The 15,373-nt window shown below is 29.9% G+C and overlaps 1 protein-coding gene across 1 annotated transcript in view; it reads right to left on the minus strand.

Annotated features, from left to right (window-relative positions):
• The window catches only part of LOC145269814 (uncharacterized), a 211,995-nt gene that overhangs the window by 86,641 nt on the left and 109,981 nt on the right, over positions 1 to 15,373 (minus strand). The window lies entirely within an intron of this gene.

Consider the following 15,373-nt stretch of genomic DNA (forward strand, 5'->3'; position numbering starts at 1 on the left):
TGCCTAAATCCATATTGTTGGTCGGTCAGAAGTTTAGCATCTGTAAGGCGATGGACTAGAGCTTGGTTAATTATGGACTCAAATATTTTGGCGAAAATTGGGAATTGGCTAATGGGGTGATAATTTACTGGGTCAGTTTTTTCGCCAGAGTTCTTGAAAACTGGTCCCACAGAAGCAGTTTTCCAGCAGATAGGAAAGCCAGATTCGTTAAGGTATTTGTTGTAAAGTTTGGAGAGAACTGGATCTACTTCCACAGAGCACTTTTTTAATAGCAGAGCTGGGATGAGATTAGGTCCACATGCTTTTGAAGTGTCAAGATTTTTGATGAGAGCATGCACCTGAGAAGGGGTGATTTTCAGATCGTCTAAGGTGGCGTCTGTCTGATTTTTTACTACAATGTTGTAGATATTCCAGAAGTCACGGATTCCAAATTTCTGTGCTTCAATGCGTTTTTTGGTGGTTTCAGTAAATTCCCTCTTAGCTGTCTCTATTTCTTTCTTACAGTTACTTCTGGATTGAGTGGAGTCGGCTATAAATTTTCTGTGCGGGAACATGTGCTTCAATTGCCATTTTGAACCATTTAGTGGTCTCATTTGTGCACTGTTCAGCAGGAAGTGAAAAGATATTTCACCATGGTGTGTCTCTGATGAGATCCCTGATTGCTTCCCAGTCAACTTTTTATAATATCTTGTTGTTTTGAGCAATGACTCTTCAGTTTTTGTTCTAGAGTTTAGGGCGATTTCAACCATTATCACTGCATGATCAACGTTCCCAAGTGAGCTGTAGGCATTTGTTACACAATCATCGGGGACTGTGGTAAGAAACCGATCAAGAAGTGATGCATTTTGTTCTCGCTGGTCTGGGAAGCGGGTTGAAAGCATAACCATCTTGTAGGGAAGCTATGCGTTGTGCTACCAGCTGTGTCAGTGTAAGTAGAACATCAAAGCCAGTTGCTGTGGTGGACATTGAAGTCACCAAATACATGTACTTGTGCGCTAGTGTTGAGAGAAAGTGCTGTATCTATACTGTCAGAGACTTTGTTTATTAGGATACAGTCCTGGTTCGAGGGAGAGCAGTAGAGAAAATAAAAGTAACTAATGTTATGTTGTGTGTTAAGTCTAAAGCACATAAAGTCTTGATTGTCCAATTCTAGTTTTGTTTCTCTAGTCAAGGGGAGGGTGTTTCGAATATAGGCTCTAAGCCCATGCATATGTCTGTCGAGAGTCCTTATGGAAGAGGGGGAGATATCCGGACATGTTAAATATAGTTAGAGGGAATGGAAAATGTAGGATAATCTCCCTTAATGCGAAGATATCCAGGGTGTTTGTAAGGAGAAATGATTCAACATCATTTAAATTAGTTGTAAGCCTACGGATGTTCGTAAATGGAAGCCTCAAGGGAGGAAGCAAGTTGGTTTTGAGTTTTTTCCTGATTTAAGTGTAATTTCAGATTGTACTGTCATTTTTTTTAAAGAGTTTCAGTGTAGGTAAGGGGTGTTGAACAAGTGGCTATGCAGAATACCAGACATGCCACACAAGTAGATCATCAGTTATCCTTCCATCTACTAGGATTTTGGTCTTAAGAAAGTCCACCGAGGATGAGAGCAGGGCCTCTTTCCATACGCGACATGGCACTACAAACATCCCAATATTATTCAACTGTTGATCGAACAGCCACTCTAAGCGCTACCAAAGAGTTAGGGCACCTGTACTACCAGCCAGGAACAGTCAATCTGGTGTCCTCAACCCATCAGACGATGGTCAACCCAATCTACTTGCACTGGCAATTTGACCTTATGCCTAGCTAATAGGCAAAGAAGGAGTATGGAAGCTGGGAGATAATCAGTGCCTGTCTACTCCTTAGGCAGTTTAAGTTTGCAGACCGGTAAGTTGTTTGAGTCACCAGCTCTAGGAAGGTTGTCATCCAAGATTGGATAGGCCTCTTTTCCCTCAGAGGTAGCTTCAGAGTTTTCCTTTTAGAGAGATGACCTGGGAAGATCTATGGGTCCATCAGCACCAAGAGGCTTTGCCCTGCGCCTGGGTCCAAATCCAGGTATTTCTGCAACCCCACGTGGGAAGTTAATGTTACTGAGTTAGTTTGTAAAGGTTATAAATTTACTGAAAAATTACCCTCCTCAAAGTGATTAAGGGACATTGCTATTTCATTGTTACTGGAGGAGGTGTGAGTAAAAGTTCATGCAGTGGAAGCAGCTATATTTGAAACATGTTTGTTGGAAGGGGTTTAATATTTTTTCCTTTAAATTCATGATTAAATTTTTTTATGTTGGCTTAGGAATAGGACAACGCGTTACAGAAATTAACTACAAATTTTGTTGCCCAAGCTCTGGTTATTTTAGATGGCATGAGGATTAAGATGTATATTCAATGCAGATACAAGTAACGTCATTTTTTTAGGTGTAATTGGAAGAAAATTATAAGCTATGGCGTATTCAGTATGTATAATAAAGTAAATAGATATATGGGCAGATTTCCAGTAGATGCGAATATATGGAAGTTGTAGGCTAGTTTACTTGGAATATAGTAGGAGTGAACAGCGTTTTGCCCGTACAAAGGAGAGGGTTGACGAATTTCAACTTAGGACAAGAGAAAGTTTGAAAACAAGAAAAATAAAGACAATAAATAAATATAAATAAAGCAAGACAAGAGAAAAACAAAACCAAACAATGCAGCATGTATACATTTTGTTATGATTAAGATGAATTTTAAAAATTAGCACTTATCGTTTCTTTTAGGCACTATGGTTTCCAGCCCGTTTTGCTTGGCCAAAAGAGAATTTGACCATATTTTTTAGAGGTGGAAAGGTAATTTTTATTAACCGGATATTGTGTGCATATGTATCTATTTATAGAAGAATATTTTTCATTACGCTGTTAATTTTTACTTTTGGGAGGGGGTTAGATAAAGTCCTATATTCTTCTAATGTAGGAAAAAATAAATCCAGGTTTGTTATAAATTCTGGAATTTACTTTACCTAGGCTTTTTTTGATAGTTGGAATATACTAAGAGTGAACAGTGTTTTGCCTGTACGAGGGGGCTTCATCACTAGTGGAAAGGTACTAGTGTACAGAAGCCTCTACAAGCCAAGATGCCATTTTTCAACTTGCCTCAGATTTCCAACGTTCCTCTGGATAATTTTGTAAATTACCTCCTGTCATTTGCATTACCTTCTGTTTTGGTGAATTGCTTGCTAGCAGTGGTCGAACTTACTTGTCTGCGGATATCTTGTATTCCTTGGGTTCTGACGGTAAAGATTATTATTTGAAATTGAATACCTTACTTGGAGAATGTGAGAGGAAGATTAAGGAAATGGTACTGGACGTGGCTTTGGGGTCTGACCTTACTAGGCATGTTCTGGTGCTAGTTGTAGAATCATTGGATCTATCTCTACATTTGAAACATTGGCACCTTTGGAAGAGTTCAAATGGATCAGATATACTCTGACTGGCTGATTTGAGTCGGGCACAAATTTGGTGTCTATACAGGGAATTATGGGACTTGATCTAGTGCAAAATTTTGGTCCCTTAGCGTTGGTGCATTTTTTTTTTGTGGGGTTGAGATTTCTCTGTCTCTGCTGGTCTCATCACCTTTGGTGAGGTTGACTCTTTTTTTTTTCAACAGACACTGCCTCTGTTCCAGAGCATTCTCCTTTTTTACTTCAGTAATAGAGAAAACTCCCCACGTGAAATCAGCTCATGTTTGCTTTGTTCTGGAAGCTGATTCTACTTATGTAAACCTCTCGGTGAATGTCTTCCCTTTCAGCAATTTCGAGAGAGGATTAGAAAAGATGTTCAGCATTAAATCATTAGGCATTCAGAGAAGATGTTTCAAGTTATGAACAGGATCAGAACCAGCGGTTTCAAAAATCTATAATAGATTCAAGAATGGAAAATATCATGTTCAGTAGTCGTTACCTGCAGATAAACTTGCTCAAGAAGCTTCAAATCATGCAATTGCCTTCCACATTTTGAGTTGAGTAGTCAAGAGCTTAGAGAAACAAGGTTTGTATGAGAAGTATATGAATGTGTTCCTTCAGCAGAAGAATGATTGAGGAAATGTTGCTCCTTAAAAGTTTTGTATGAGAAGTATATGAATGTGTTTCTTCAGCAGAAGAATGATTGAGGAAATGTTGCTCCTCAAAAGTTTTGTATGAGAAGTATATGAATGTGTTCCTTCAGCAGAAGAATGATTGAGGAAATGTTGCTCCTCAAAAGTTTTGTATGAGAAGTATATGAATGTGTTTCTTCAGCAGAAGAATGATTGAGGAAATGTTGCTCCTCAAAAGTTTTGTATGAGAAGTATATGAATGTGTTCCTTCAGCAGAAGAATGATTGAGGAAATGTTGTTCCTTAAATGTTTTGTATGAGAAGTATATGAATGTGTTTCTTCAGCAGAAGAATGATTGAGGAAATGTTGCTCCTACAAAATTTTTGTATGACAAGTATATGAATGTGTTTCTTCAGCAGAAGAATGATTGAGGAAATGTTGCTCCTCAAAAGTTTTGTATGAGAAGTATATGAATGTGTTTCTTCAGCAGAAGAATGATTGAGGAAATGTTGCTCCTCAAAAGTTTTGTATGAGAAGTATATGAATGTGTTCCTTCAGCAGAAGAATGATTGAGGAAATGTTGTTCCTTAAATGTTTTGTATGAGAAGTATATGAATGTGTTTCTTCAGCAGAAGAATGATTGAGGAAATGTTGTTCCTCCAAAGTTTTGTATGAGAAGTATATGAATGTGTTTCTTCAGCAGAAGAATGATTGAGGAAATGTTGCTCCTCAAAAGTTTTGTATGAGAAGTATATGAATGTGTTTCTTCAGCAGAAGAATGATTGAGGAAATGTTGCTCCTCAAAAGTTTTGTATGAGAAGTATATGAATGTGTTTCTTCAGCAGAAGAATGATTGAGGAAATGTTGCTCCTCAAAAGTTTTGTACGAGAAGTATATGAATGTGTTTCTTCAGCAGAAGAATGATTGAGGAAATGTTGCTCCTCAAAAGTTTTGTATGAGAAGTATATGAATGTGTTTCTTCAGCAGAAGAATGATTGAGGAAATGTTGCTCCTCAAAAGTTTTGCGATTATATCTGGATACTGCATCGACCCATTTTTAAGGCAGATCCAGCAGCAACTACAAAGATCTGTCCAATATTTAATTGTAACATGAAGACTGGTTGCTTGGCTTCATTAAACGGGGTTGTTTACTCTTGGGTGAACATGACAGGGACATATTGGACTTACTGATGCCATTCAGGGCCAACAAAGTTTGCAGATATCAGGAAAGCATTCTTGATGGTTCACATTGCCCTGGAAAAGGACAAGAAAAGATTTTGCTTTTTTGTTAAGGATGGTGATCGCTTTAGATGTTCTTGCTATTAAACTGATTTTTAGGTTCACCTCCCACCCCTTTATATTGAGGAGTATCCTGAGGCTTCTTTATACTGTACTCTTGATGCAACCCCTGCAAGTTTATTTGCATGCTAGGCAACTGACCATGATATTTTCCATTCTTGAAGGTTATGAATTTTTTAAACTGCTGGAAAAAAGTCTACTTAATTGAAATTAATGCAATAGACACCAAATGACATCGAGTTCATTTGAATTTCACCAACGATAAATACCAATTTAAAAATAAATCCAATGAGTTGGCAACTTGCACCAGAACATGCATTGTAAGATTATCAGAGGAGAAGGAGCAGACAATCTGCTGCTTTGAATTAGCAAATGCTTGATTGCTTCATTAGTGTCTCGCAACAAGACAAAGGCAGAATTCTAGTTCCACATAATTGAATCAACTCTCCCTTCAAATATCTTAGCAACCTAAAAAAAATTTTGGCAATAAATTGAGCCCCTGCCGAATCATCCTCAGAGAAGTCACAAGTGAGCTGGCCAATTCCTCCAAGATAGAAGCAGTCCTGCTTATGAAACCCCCAAGATCCGCATAAGAAGCACTTTTTGGTGATAATTCAATGATATCTTGGAATATCTTGCTAATGATATCATTAGCATCTCAATCTCTTAGTTTTTACACTGATAGTGGCTCCTGATAATTCACACTAACACAACTCAAATGATTAATCAAAAGCAGAGGTCAACAATACAGGAAACATTTGAAACAAAAGTCATTTTTCTGTATTATTTGCCTGTGGCACAATTTTCAAATATAAACAAAAATTATAGAAACTCATTTGAAAAAACTGAAAACGACGAAGGAGCTCTATTCATAGTAGGTAAAGACATATAGGGAACAGAAATAAACATTGACTGTCATTTCCGATATAATTGAAAATGTTGAGTTTATATAAATGTCATTTCTAATTTAATGGAAAATAGTCAACCACCTCAACAGAAATAACCTTCTTAGTGGCACACAATATGGTTTCCGTTCTGCAAGATCTACCGCAGATGTGCTAAAGGTTATATCTCATAGGATTAGTAAATATCTTGACAAAGGCTTCCTTTCTAGGGCAATTGCTCTTGACATATCAAAGGCCTTCAACAAGGTATGGTATAAGGGCCTACTTCACAAGATTTCCAGCTATGGTATGACTGGAAATGTTTTCTCAATCATTAAATCATTTCTCTCCGATATGTTCATAAGAGTAGTGGTTGATGGACAAAAATCAGAGGCCTGCAGTATTAATGCTGGAGTCCCTCAAGAGTCAATCCTGGGCCCAACTCTCTTCCTGATCTACACCAATGATCTCCCTAAACACCTACTTAAATCATTCGTTGACATCTATGCTGATGACACGACCATCTACGGCAACACATCAAAGGCTGTAAATGACAAAGTTCTCTCTGATTCTCTCTCCTCTGATCTCGAGCGCGAGGTTCAGTGGGGGAAGACGTGGTTGGTTACCGTTAATGCATCTAAAACCAAACCAAACTCCTATCTTTACATCATCAACGCTCTGATCCCTATCTGGCATCAATTGAAATGGATGGCTCTCATCTCGGAGAAGCCACATGTTTTGATAAGCTTCTGGGTTTGTCCTTTACTCCTGATCTGAAATGGAACATATACATCAAGTCTGTTGCCAAGGTTGCTGGAAAGATGGTGGGATCCTCCTACCGCTCTAGAAGATATCTCACAACTGATGCAATTCTCTATCTATATAAAAGCCAAATACGTCAAAGGATGGAATACTGCTGCCATATCTGGGCAGGAGCTGCTAAAAACAGCATATCCTGCCTTGACAGAGTACAAAATAGACTTTGGGGCTTAGTGGGGGATGCCCTTTTCTCTTCCCTGCAACCTCTCTCCCACAGAAGAGCCGTTGCGAGCCTATCTTTGTTTTATCGTTATTTCCATGGCAGGTGCTCGTCTGAACTCCAATCTCTGGTCCCCCCTCGCAAATCTTTTATGAAAAACACCCGTCTAGCTGAATCCACTGTCAAAAATTTTCCCCACTCTTTATATGTGCATAAATCAAAGCGTAGATTCCATGAAAAAAGCTTCTTTCTTAGAACTACATGCCTGTGGAACTCTGTTCCGTCTGCCTGCTTCCCACCTTACTACAACCTGGATGTCTTCAAGTCCAAGTTAAACAAATTCCTGATGAACCACACCCTTAAGTAAACACTTCATAAAATCTCCACACTAACGTACTGTACTTGCAATCACCCTTATCCCTGAGTGGTTTCCGGGCCTTGATAAGTGGTGACCACCGAGTAAAAAAAAAGTTGAGTTGATATAAATGTTATTTCTGATATAATTGAAATGTTGAGTTTATATAAATATCATTTCAAATATAATTAAAAATGTTGAGTTTATATAAATATAATTTCTGATATAATTAAAAATGTTGAGTTTATATAAATGTCATTTCTGATATAATTGAAAATTTTGAGTTGATATAAATATCATATATGATATTGTTGAAAATGTTGAGTTGATATAAATGTCATTTCTGGTATAATTGAAAATGTTGAGTTGATATAAATGTTATTTCTGGTATAATTGAAAATGTTGAGTTTATATAAATGTTATTTCTGATATAATTGAAAATGTTGAGTTTATATAAATGTTATTTCTGATATAATTGAAAATGTTGAGTTGATATAAATGTTATTTCTGGTATAATTGAAAATGTTGAGTTGATATAAATGTTATTTCTGATATAATTGAAAATGTTGAGTTGATATAAATGTTATTTCTGGTATAATTGAAAATGTTGAGTTGATATAAATGTTATTTCTGGTATAATTGAAAATGTTGAGTTGATATAAATGTTATTTCTGATATAATTGAAAATGTTGAGTTTATATAAATGTCATTTCTATTATAATTGAAAATGTTGAGTTTTTATAAATGTTATTTCTGATATAATTGAAAATGTTGAGTTTTTATAAATGTTATTTCTGATATAATTGAAAATGTTGAGTTCATATAAATATCATTTCCAATATAATTGAAAATGTTCAGTCGATATAAATATCATTTCCAATATAATTGAAAATGTTGAGTTTATATAAATATCATTTCTTATATAATTGAAAATGTTCAGTTCATATAAATATCATTTCTAATATAATTGAAAATGTTGAGTTCATATAAATATCATTTCTGATATAATTAGAAATGTTGAGTTTATATAATATCATTACTGATATAATAAAAATTGCTGAGTTTATATGAATGTCATTTCTGATATAATTGAAAATGTTGAGTTTATATAAATTTCATTTCTGGTATAACTGAAAATGTTGAGTCATATAAATGTCATTTCTGATATAATTTAAAATACTGAGTTTAGATGAATGTAATTTCTGATATAATTAGAAATTCTGATTTTATATAACTGTCATTTCTGATGTAATTAAAAATGTTGAGTTTATATAAATATCATTTCTAATATAATTAAAAATGTTGAGTTCATATAAATGTCATTTCTGATATAATTGAAAATGTTGAGTTTAGATAAATATTTCTAATATAATTAAATATGTTAAGTTTATATGAATGTCAGTTCTGATATGATTGAAAATGTTGAGTTTATATAAATATCATTTCCGATATAATTGAAAATGTTGAGTTTATATATCATTTCCGATATAATAAAAAAAAATATTGAATTTATATAAATGTCATTTCTGATATAATTGAAAATGTTGAGTTTAGATAAATATTTCTAATATAATTAAAAATGTTGAGTTTATATAAATGTAATTTCTAATATAATTAAAAATTTTGTAGTTTATATAAATATCATATATGATATTGTTGAAAATGTTTAGTTCATATAAATATAATTTCCGATTTAATAAAAAATGTTGAGTTTATATAAATATCATTTCTGATATAATTAAAAATGCTGAGTTCACACAAATATTGTTTCTGATATAATTGAAAATTTTGAGTTTATATACATATCATTTCTGATATAATTAAAAATGCTGACTTTATATAAATATTATTTTTGATATAATTAAAAATGTTGAGTTTAGATAAATATTTCTAATATTATTAAAAATGTTGAGTTTATATAAATGTCATTTCTAATATAATTATAAATTTTGAGTTTATATAAATATCATTTCTGATATTATTGAAAATGTTGAGTTCATATAAATATAATTTCCGATATAATTGCAAATGTGGAGTTTATATAAATATCATTTCTGATATAATTAAAAATGTTGAGTTTATATAAATGTCATTTCTGATATAATTAAAAATGTTGAGTTTATATAAATATCATTTCTGATATAATTAAAAATGTTGAGTTTATATTAATATCATTTCTGATATAATTAAAAATTCTGAGTTTATATAAATATCATTTCTGATATAATTAAAAATTCTGAGTTTATATAAATATTATTTCTGATATAATTAAAAATGTTGAGTTTATATAAATATCATTTCTGATATAATTAAAAATGTTGAGCTCATATAAATATAATTTCTGATATAATTTAAAATGTTGTGTTTATATAAATATCATTTCTGATATAATTAAAAATGCTGAGTTCATATAAATGTCATTTCAAATATAATTGAAAATTCTGAGTTCATATAAATGTCATTTCTGATATAATTAAAAATTCTGAGTTTTGATTAATGGAATTTCTGATATAATTAGTAATGCTGATTTTATATAAATATCATTTCTGATATAATTAAAAATGCTGAGTTTATATAAATGTCATTTCTTGTACAGGGTGGGCCAAATTGGGTCCTATTTTTAAAAATGCATAACTTTTTTATTTATTGATTTTTTTAAAAAAAATTTTTCAGAATAAGTAAAGGACCCCTTCCGAAGCATGTATGAGCCGTATTAGCCCTAAAGAATGTACCCTCATAATAGAGTGGTACTTTTAATCCAATGAGTCGATTTCGGAGACTCAACTCATCTATCGGCGTCATTACAACACCAGAAACTCTCCTTCGGCAAAAGCAATCCGAGGAATTATTGCTCGTTTTAGGGACCAACAAGGAATATCCGACATGGCGAGAAGTGGTAGGCCTCGTACTGTGCGAACAGCTCAAATTTCTCGAACCTCACTTTGGAGAATACTAAGAGAAAGAGGATATTTTCCATATAAAGTGCAGCTAGTTCAAGAACTTCAACCTCGAGATAATGAAAAAAGACTTGATTACGCTATGCGACTCCAGGATTTGGCCAATGATGATCCCGATTTTCTAAAAAAACTAATAATGTCGGATGAAGCCCATTTTCATCTTGATGGGTTCATCAATAAACAAAATTGCCGAATATGGGGTACGGAGAACCCAAGGATAATTCAGCAGCACACATTACATCCACTCAAGTGCACGGTGTGGTGTGGCGTTACTGCTGAAGAGATAATTGGCCCCTATTTCTTTGAAGACGATGCCGGAAATAAGGTAACAGTAACGGGTGACTGCTACCGAAAAATGCTGCAAAATTTCTTGCAACCGTGGGTGCTACCAAACCTGACAGGATGTGGTTCCAAAAGAGCCGAAGAGTGTGAAGCCGCCAACGGCGCCCATTTAGAAAACATTATTTTTGCTTAAAAAACTCAAAACAGTGTAAAAAAAACAATACTTTAGTTTTTGTAAGTTTTAAGAAGTGTTTTTCGGCCAAAATTTGTTTTGTTTATTTCAAAAAATCTCGGAAGGGTCCGTCTACACACACATAATGTTTGGTGAGTTTAACTTTTATTTTGTGGAAGTTATTCAAATTTAAAGATAGGACCCTTATTTTGGCGCACCCTGTATAATTAAAAATGTTGAGTTCCTATAAATGTAATATCTGATATAATTAAAAATGTTGAGTTCATATAAATATCATTCCTGATATAATTGAAAATGTTGAGTTTATATAAATGTCATTCCTAATATAATTTATAATGTTGAGTTTATAAGAATATCATTTCAAATATAATTGAAAATGTTGAGTTTATATAAATGTCATTCCTAATATAATTTATAATGTTGAGTTTATAAGAATATCCTTTCAAATATAATTGAAAATGTTGAGTTTATATAAATGTCATTCCTAATATAATTTATAATGTTGAGTTTATAAGAATATCATTTCAAATATAATTGAAAATGTTGAGTTTATATAAATGTCATTCCTGATACAATTTATAATGTTGAGTTTATAAGAATATGATTTAAAATATAATTGGAAATGTTGAGTTTATATAAATATCATTTCCAATATAATTGCAAATGTTGAGTTTATATAAATGTCATTTCCGACATAATTAAAAATGTTGAGTTTATATGAACGTTATATCCGATATAATTAAAAATGTTTAGTTTACATAAATATAATTTCTGATATAATTAAAAATGCTGAGTTCATATAAATATCATTTCTAATATAATTGAAAATGTTAAGTTTATATAAATATCATTTCTGATATAATTAAAAATGTTAAGTTTATATAAATGTAATTTCTGATATGATTAAAAACGCTGAGTTTATATAAATATCATTTCTAATATAATTAAAAATGTTGAGTTTATATAAATGTTATTTCTGATATGATTAAAAACGCTGAGTTTATATAAATATCATTTCTGATATAATTAAAAATGCTGAGTTCATATTAATATAATTTCTGATATAATTAAAAATGCTGAGTTTATATAAATATAATTTCTGATATAATTAAAAATGCTGAGTTCATATAAATATAATTTCTGATATAATTAAAAATGTTGAGTTTATATACATATCATTTCTGATATAATTAAAAATGCTGAGTTTATATAAATATAATTTCTGATATAATTAAAAACGCTGAGTTTATATAAATATAATTTCTGATATAATTAAAAATGCTGAGTTTATATAAATATCATTTCTGATATAATTAAAAACGCTGAGTTTATATAAATATAATTTCTGATATAATTAAAAATGCTGAGTTTATATACATATCATTTCTGATATAATTGTAAATGTTGACTTTATATAAATATCATTTCTGATATAATTAAAAATGTTGAGTTTATATAAATGTCATTTGTGATATAATTACATATGTTGAGTTTATATAAATATCATTTCTGATATTAAAAATGTTGATTTTGTGTAAATATAATTTCTGATATAATAAAAAAAATGTTGAGTTTATATAAGTATCATATCTGTTATAATTAAAAATGCTGAGTTTATATAAATATTATGTCTAATATAATTAAAAATGTGTAGTTTATATACATGTCATTTCTGATATAATTAAATATTTTGACTTTATACAAATGTTATTTCTGATATAATTAAAAATGTTGAGTGTATATAAATATCATTTCTGATGTAATAAAAATGTTTAGTATATAAATATCATTTCTGATATAATTTAAAATGCTGAGTTTATATGAATGTCATTTCTGATATAATTTAAAATGTGGAATTTACGTAAATGTCATTTCTAATATAATTAAAAATGTTGAGTTCATAGAAATGTCGTTTCTGATATAATTAAAAATTCTTAGTTTATCTAAGTATCATTTCTGATATAATTAAAATTGTTGAGTTTATATAAATGTCATTTCTGACATAATTATAAATGCTGAGTTTATATAAATGTCATTTCCCATATAATTGATAATGTTGAGTTTATATAAATGTCATTTCAAATATAATTAAAAATGTTGAGTTTATATAAATGTCATTTGCGATACAATTTAAAATATTGAGTTTATATAAATATCAATTCCAATATAATTGAAAATGTTGAGTTTATATAAATGTGATTTCTGATGTAATTAACAATGTTGACATTATCTAAATATCATTTCCGATATAATTAAAAATGTTGAGTTTATATAAATGTAATTTGCGAGAGAATAAAAATGTTTAGTTTATATAAATGTTATATCCGATATAATTAAAAATGTTGAGTTAATATAAATATCACTTCTGATATAATGAAAAATGCTGAGTTTATATAAATATTATATATGATATGATTAAAAATGCTGAGTTTTTATTAATGTCATATCCGATATAATTAAAAATGCTGAGTTTATATGAATGTAATTTCTGATATAATTAGAAATGCTGAGTTTATATACATATCATTTCTGATACAATTGTAAATGTTGACTTTATATAAATATCATTTCTGATATAATTGTAAATGTTGACTTTATATAAATATCATTTCTGATATAATTAAAAATGTTGAGTTTATATAAATGTCATTTGTGATATAATTACAAATGTTGAGTTTATATAAATATCATTTCTGATATTAAAAATGTTGATTTTGTGTAAATATAATTTCTGATATAATAAAAAAAATGTTGAGTTTATATAAATATCATATATGATATAATTAAAAATGCTGAGTTTATATGAATGTCATTTCTGATATAATTAAAAATGTTGAGTTTATGTAAATGTCATTTCTGATATAATTAAAAATGTTGAGTTTATATAAATGTTATTTCTTATATAATTGAAAATGTTGAGTTTATATAAATGTTATTTCTTATATAATTAAAAATGTTGAGTTTATATAAATGTTATTTCTTATATAATTGAAAATGCTGAGTTTATATGAATATAATTTCTGATATAATTAAAAATGTTGAGTGTATGTAAATATCATTTCTGATATAATTAAACATTCTAAGTTTATATAAATATCATTTCTGATATAATTAAAAATTCTGAGTGTATATAAATATCATTTCTGATATAATTAAAAATGTTGAGATTATATAAATATTATTTCTGATATAATTAAAAATGCTGAGTTTATATAAATATCATTCCTGGTATAATTAACAATGTTGAGTTTATATAAATATCATTTCCGATATAATTAAAAGTGCTGAGTTTATATAAATATCATTTCTGATCTAATTAAAAATGTTGAGTTTATATGAATGTCATTTCTGATATAATTAAAAATGTTGAGTTTATAGAAATGTCGTTTCTGATATAATTAAAAATTCTGAGTTTATCTAAGTGTCATTTCTGATATAATTAAAATTGTTGAGTTTATATAAATGTCATTTCTGACATAATTATAAATGCTGAGTTTATATAAATGTCATTTCCCATATAATTGATAATGTTGAGTTCATATAAATGTCATTTCAAATATAATTAAAAATGTTGAGTTTATATAAATGTCATTTGCGATACAATTGAAAATGTTGAGTTTCTATAAATATCAATTCCAATATAATTGAAAATGTTGAGTTTATATAAATGTGATTTCTGATGTAATCAAAAATGTTGACCTTATCTAAATATTATTTCCGATATAATTAAAAATGTTGAGTTCATATGAATGTCACTTCCGAGATAATAAAAATGTTTAGTTTATATAAATGTGATATCCGATATAATTAAAAATGTTGAGTTAATATAAATATCACTTCTGATTTAATGGAAAATGTTGAATTTATATGTCATTTCCGATATTTTTGAGAATGTTTAGTTCATATAAATGTCATTTCTCATAGAATTGAAAATGTTGACTTTATATAAATGTATTTTTCGATATAATTTAAAATGTTGAGTTTATATAAATGTCATTTCTAGTTCGTATGAACTCCACATTTTTAATATAATTAAAAATGTTGAGTTTATATGAATTTCATTTCCTATATAATTGAAAATGTTTATTTAAATATAATCATGTAAATGATAATGTAAAAGTTTTTTAGTGTTCCAGTATTTTAAAAGCTTTTTTTATCGTTTTCTTTTTCTTTAGAAAAAATTCGAGATAACTGAAGCGATGTTTTACGTTGATGTCTAGAAGATCACATTTTTAAATGTGTTATTAAGTTACTGTTAATGCATGTAAAAAAATTGTTAAATAGTAAATCTCGACACAAGTTAAAAATGCAGACGTTGGAAAGATACGAGAAATCTTCACGTATATAGGAAGTCAGTACA

This window comes from Euprymna scolopes, chromosome 45 (assembly GCF_053919585.1).
Source record: "Euprymna scolopes isolate OS-2025 chromosome 45, ASM5391958v1, whole genome shotgun sequence".
Lineage (NCBI taxonomy): Eukaryota > Metazoa > Mollusca > Cephalopoda > Sepiida > Sepiolidae > Euprymna > Euprymna scolopes.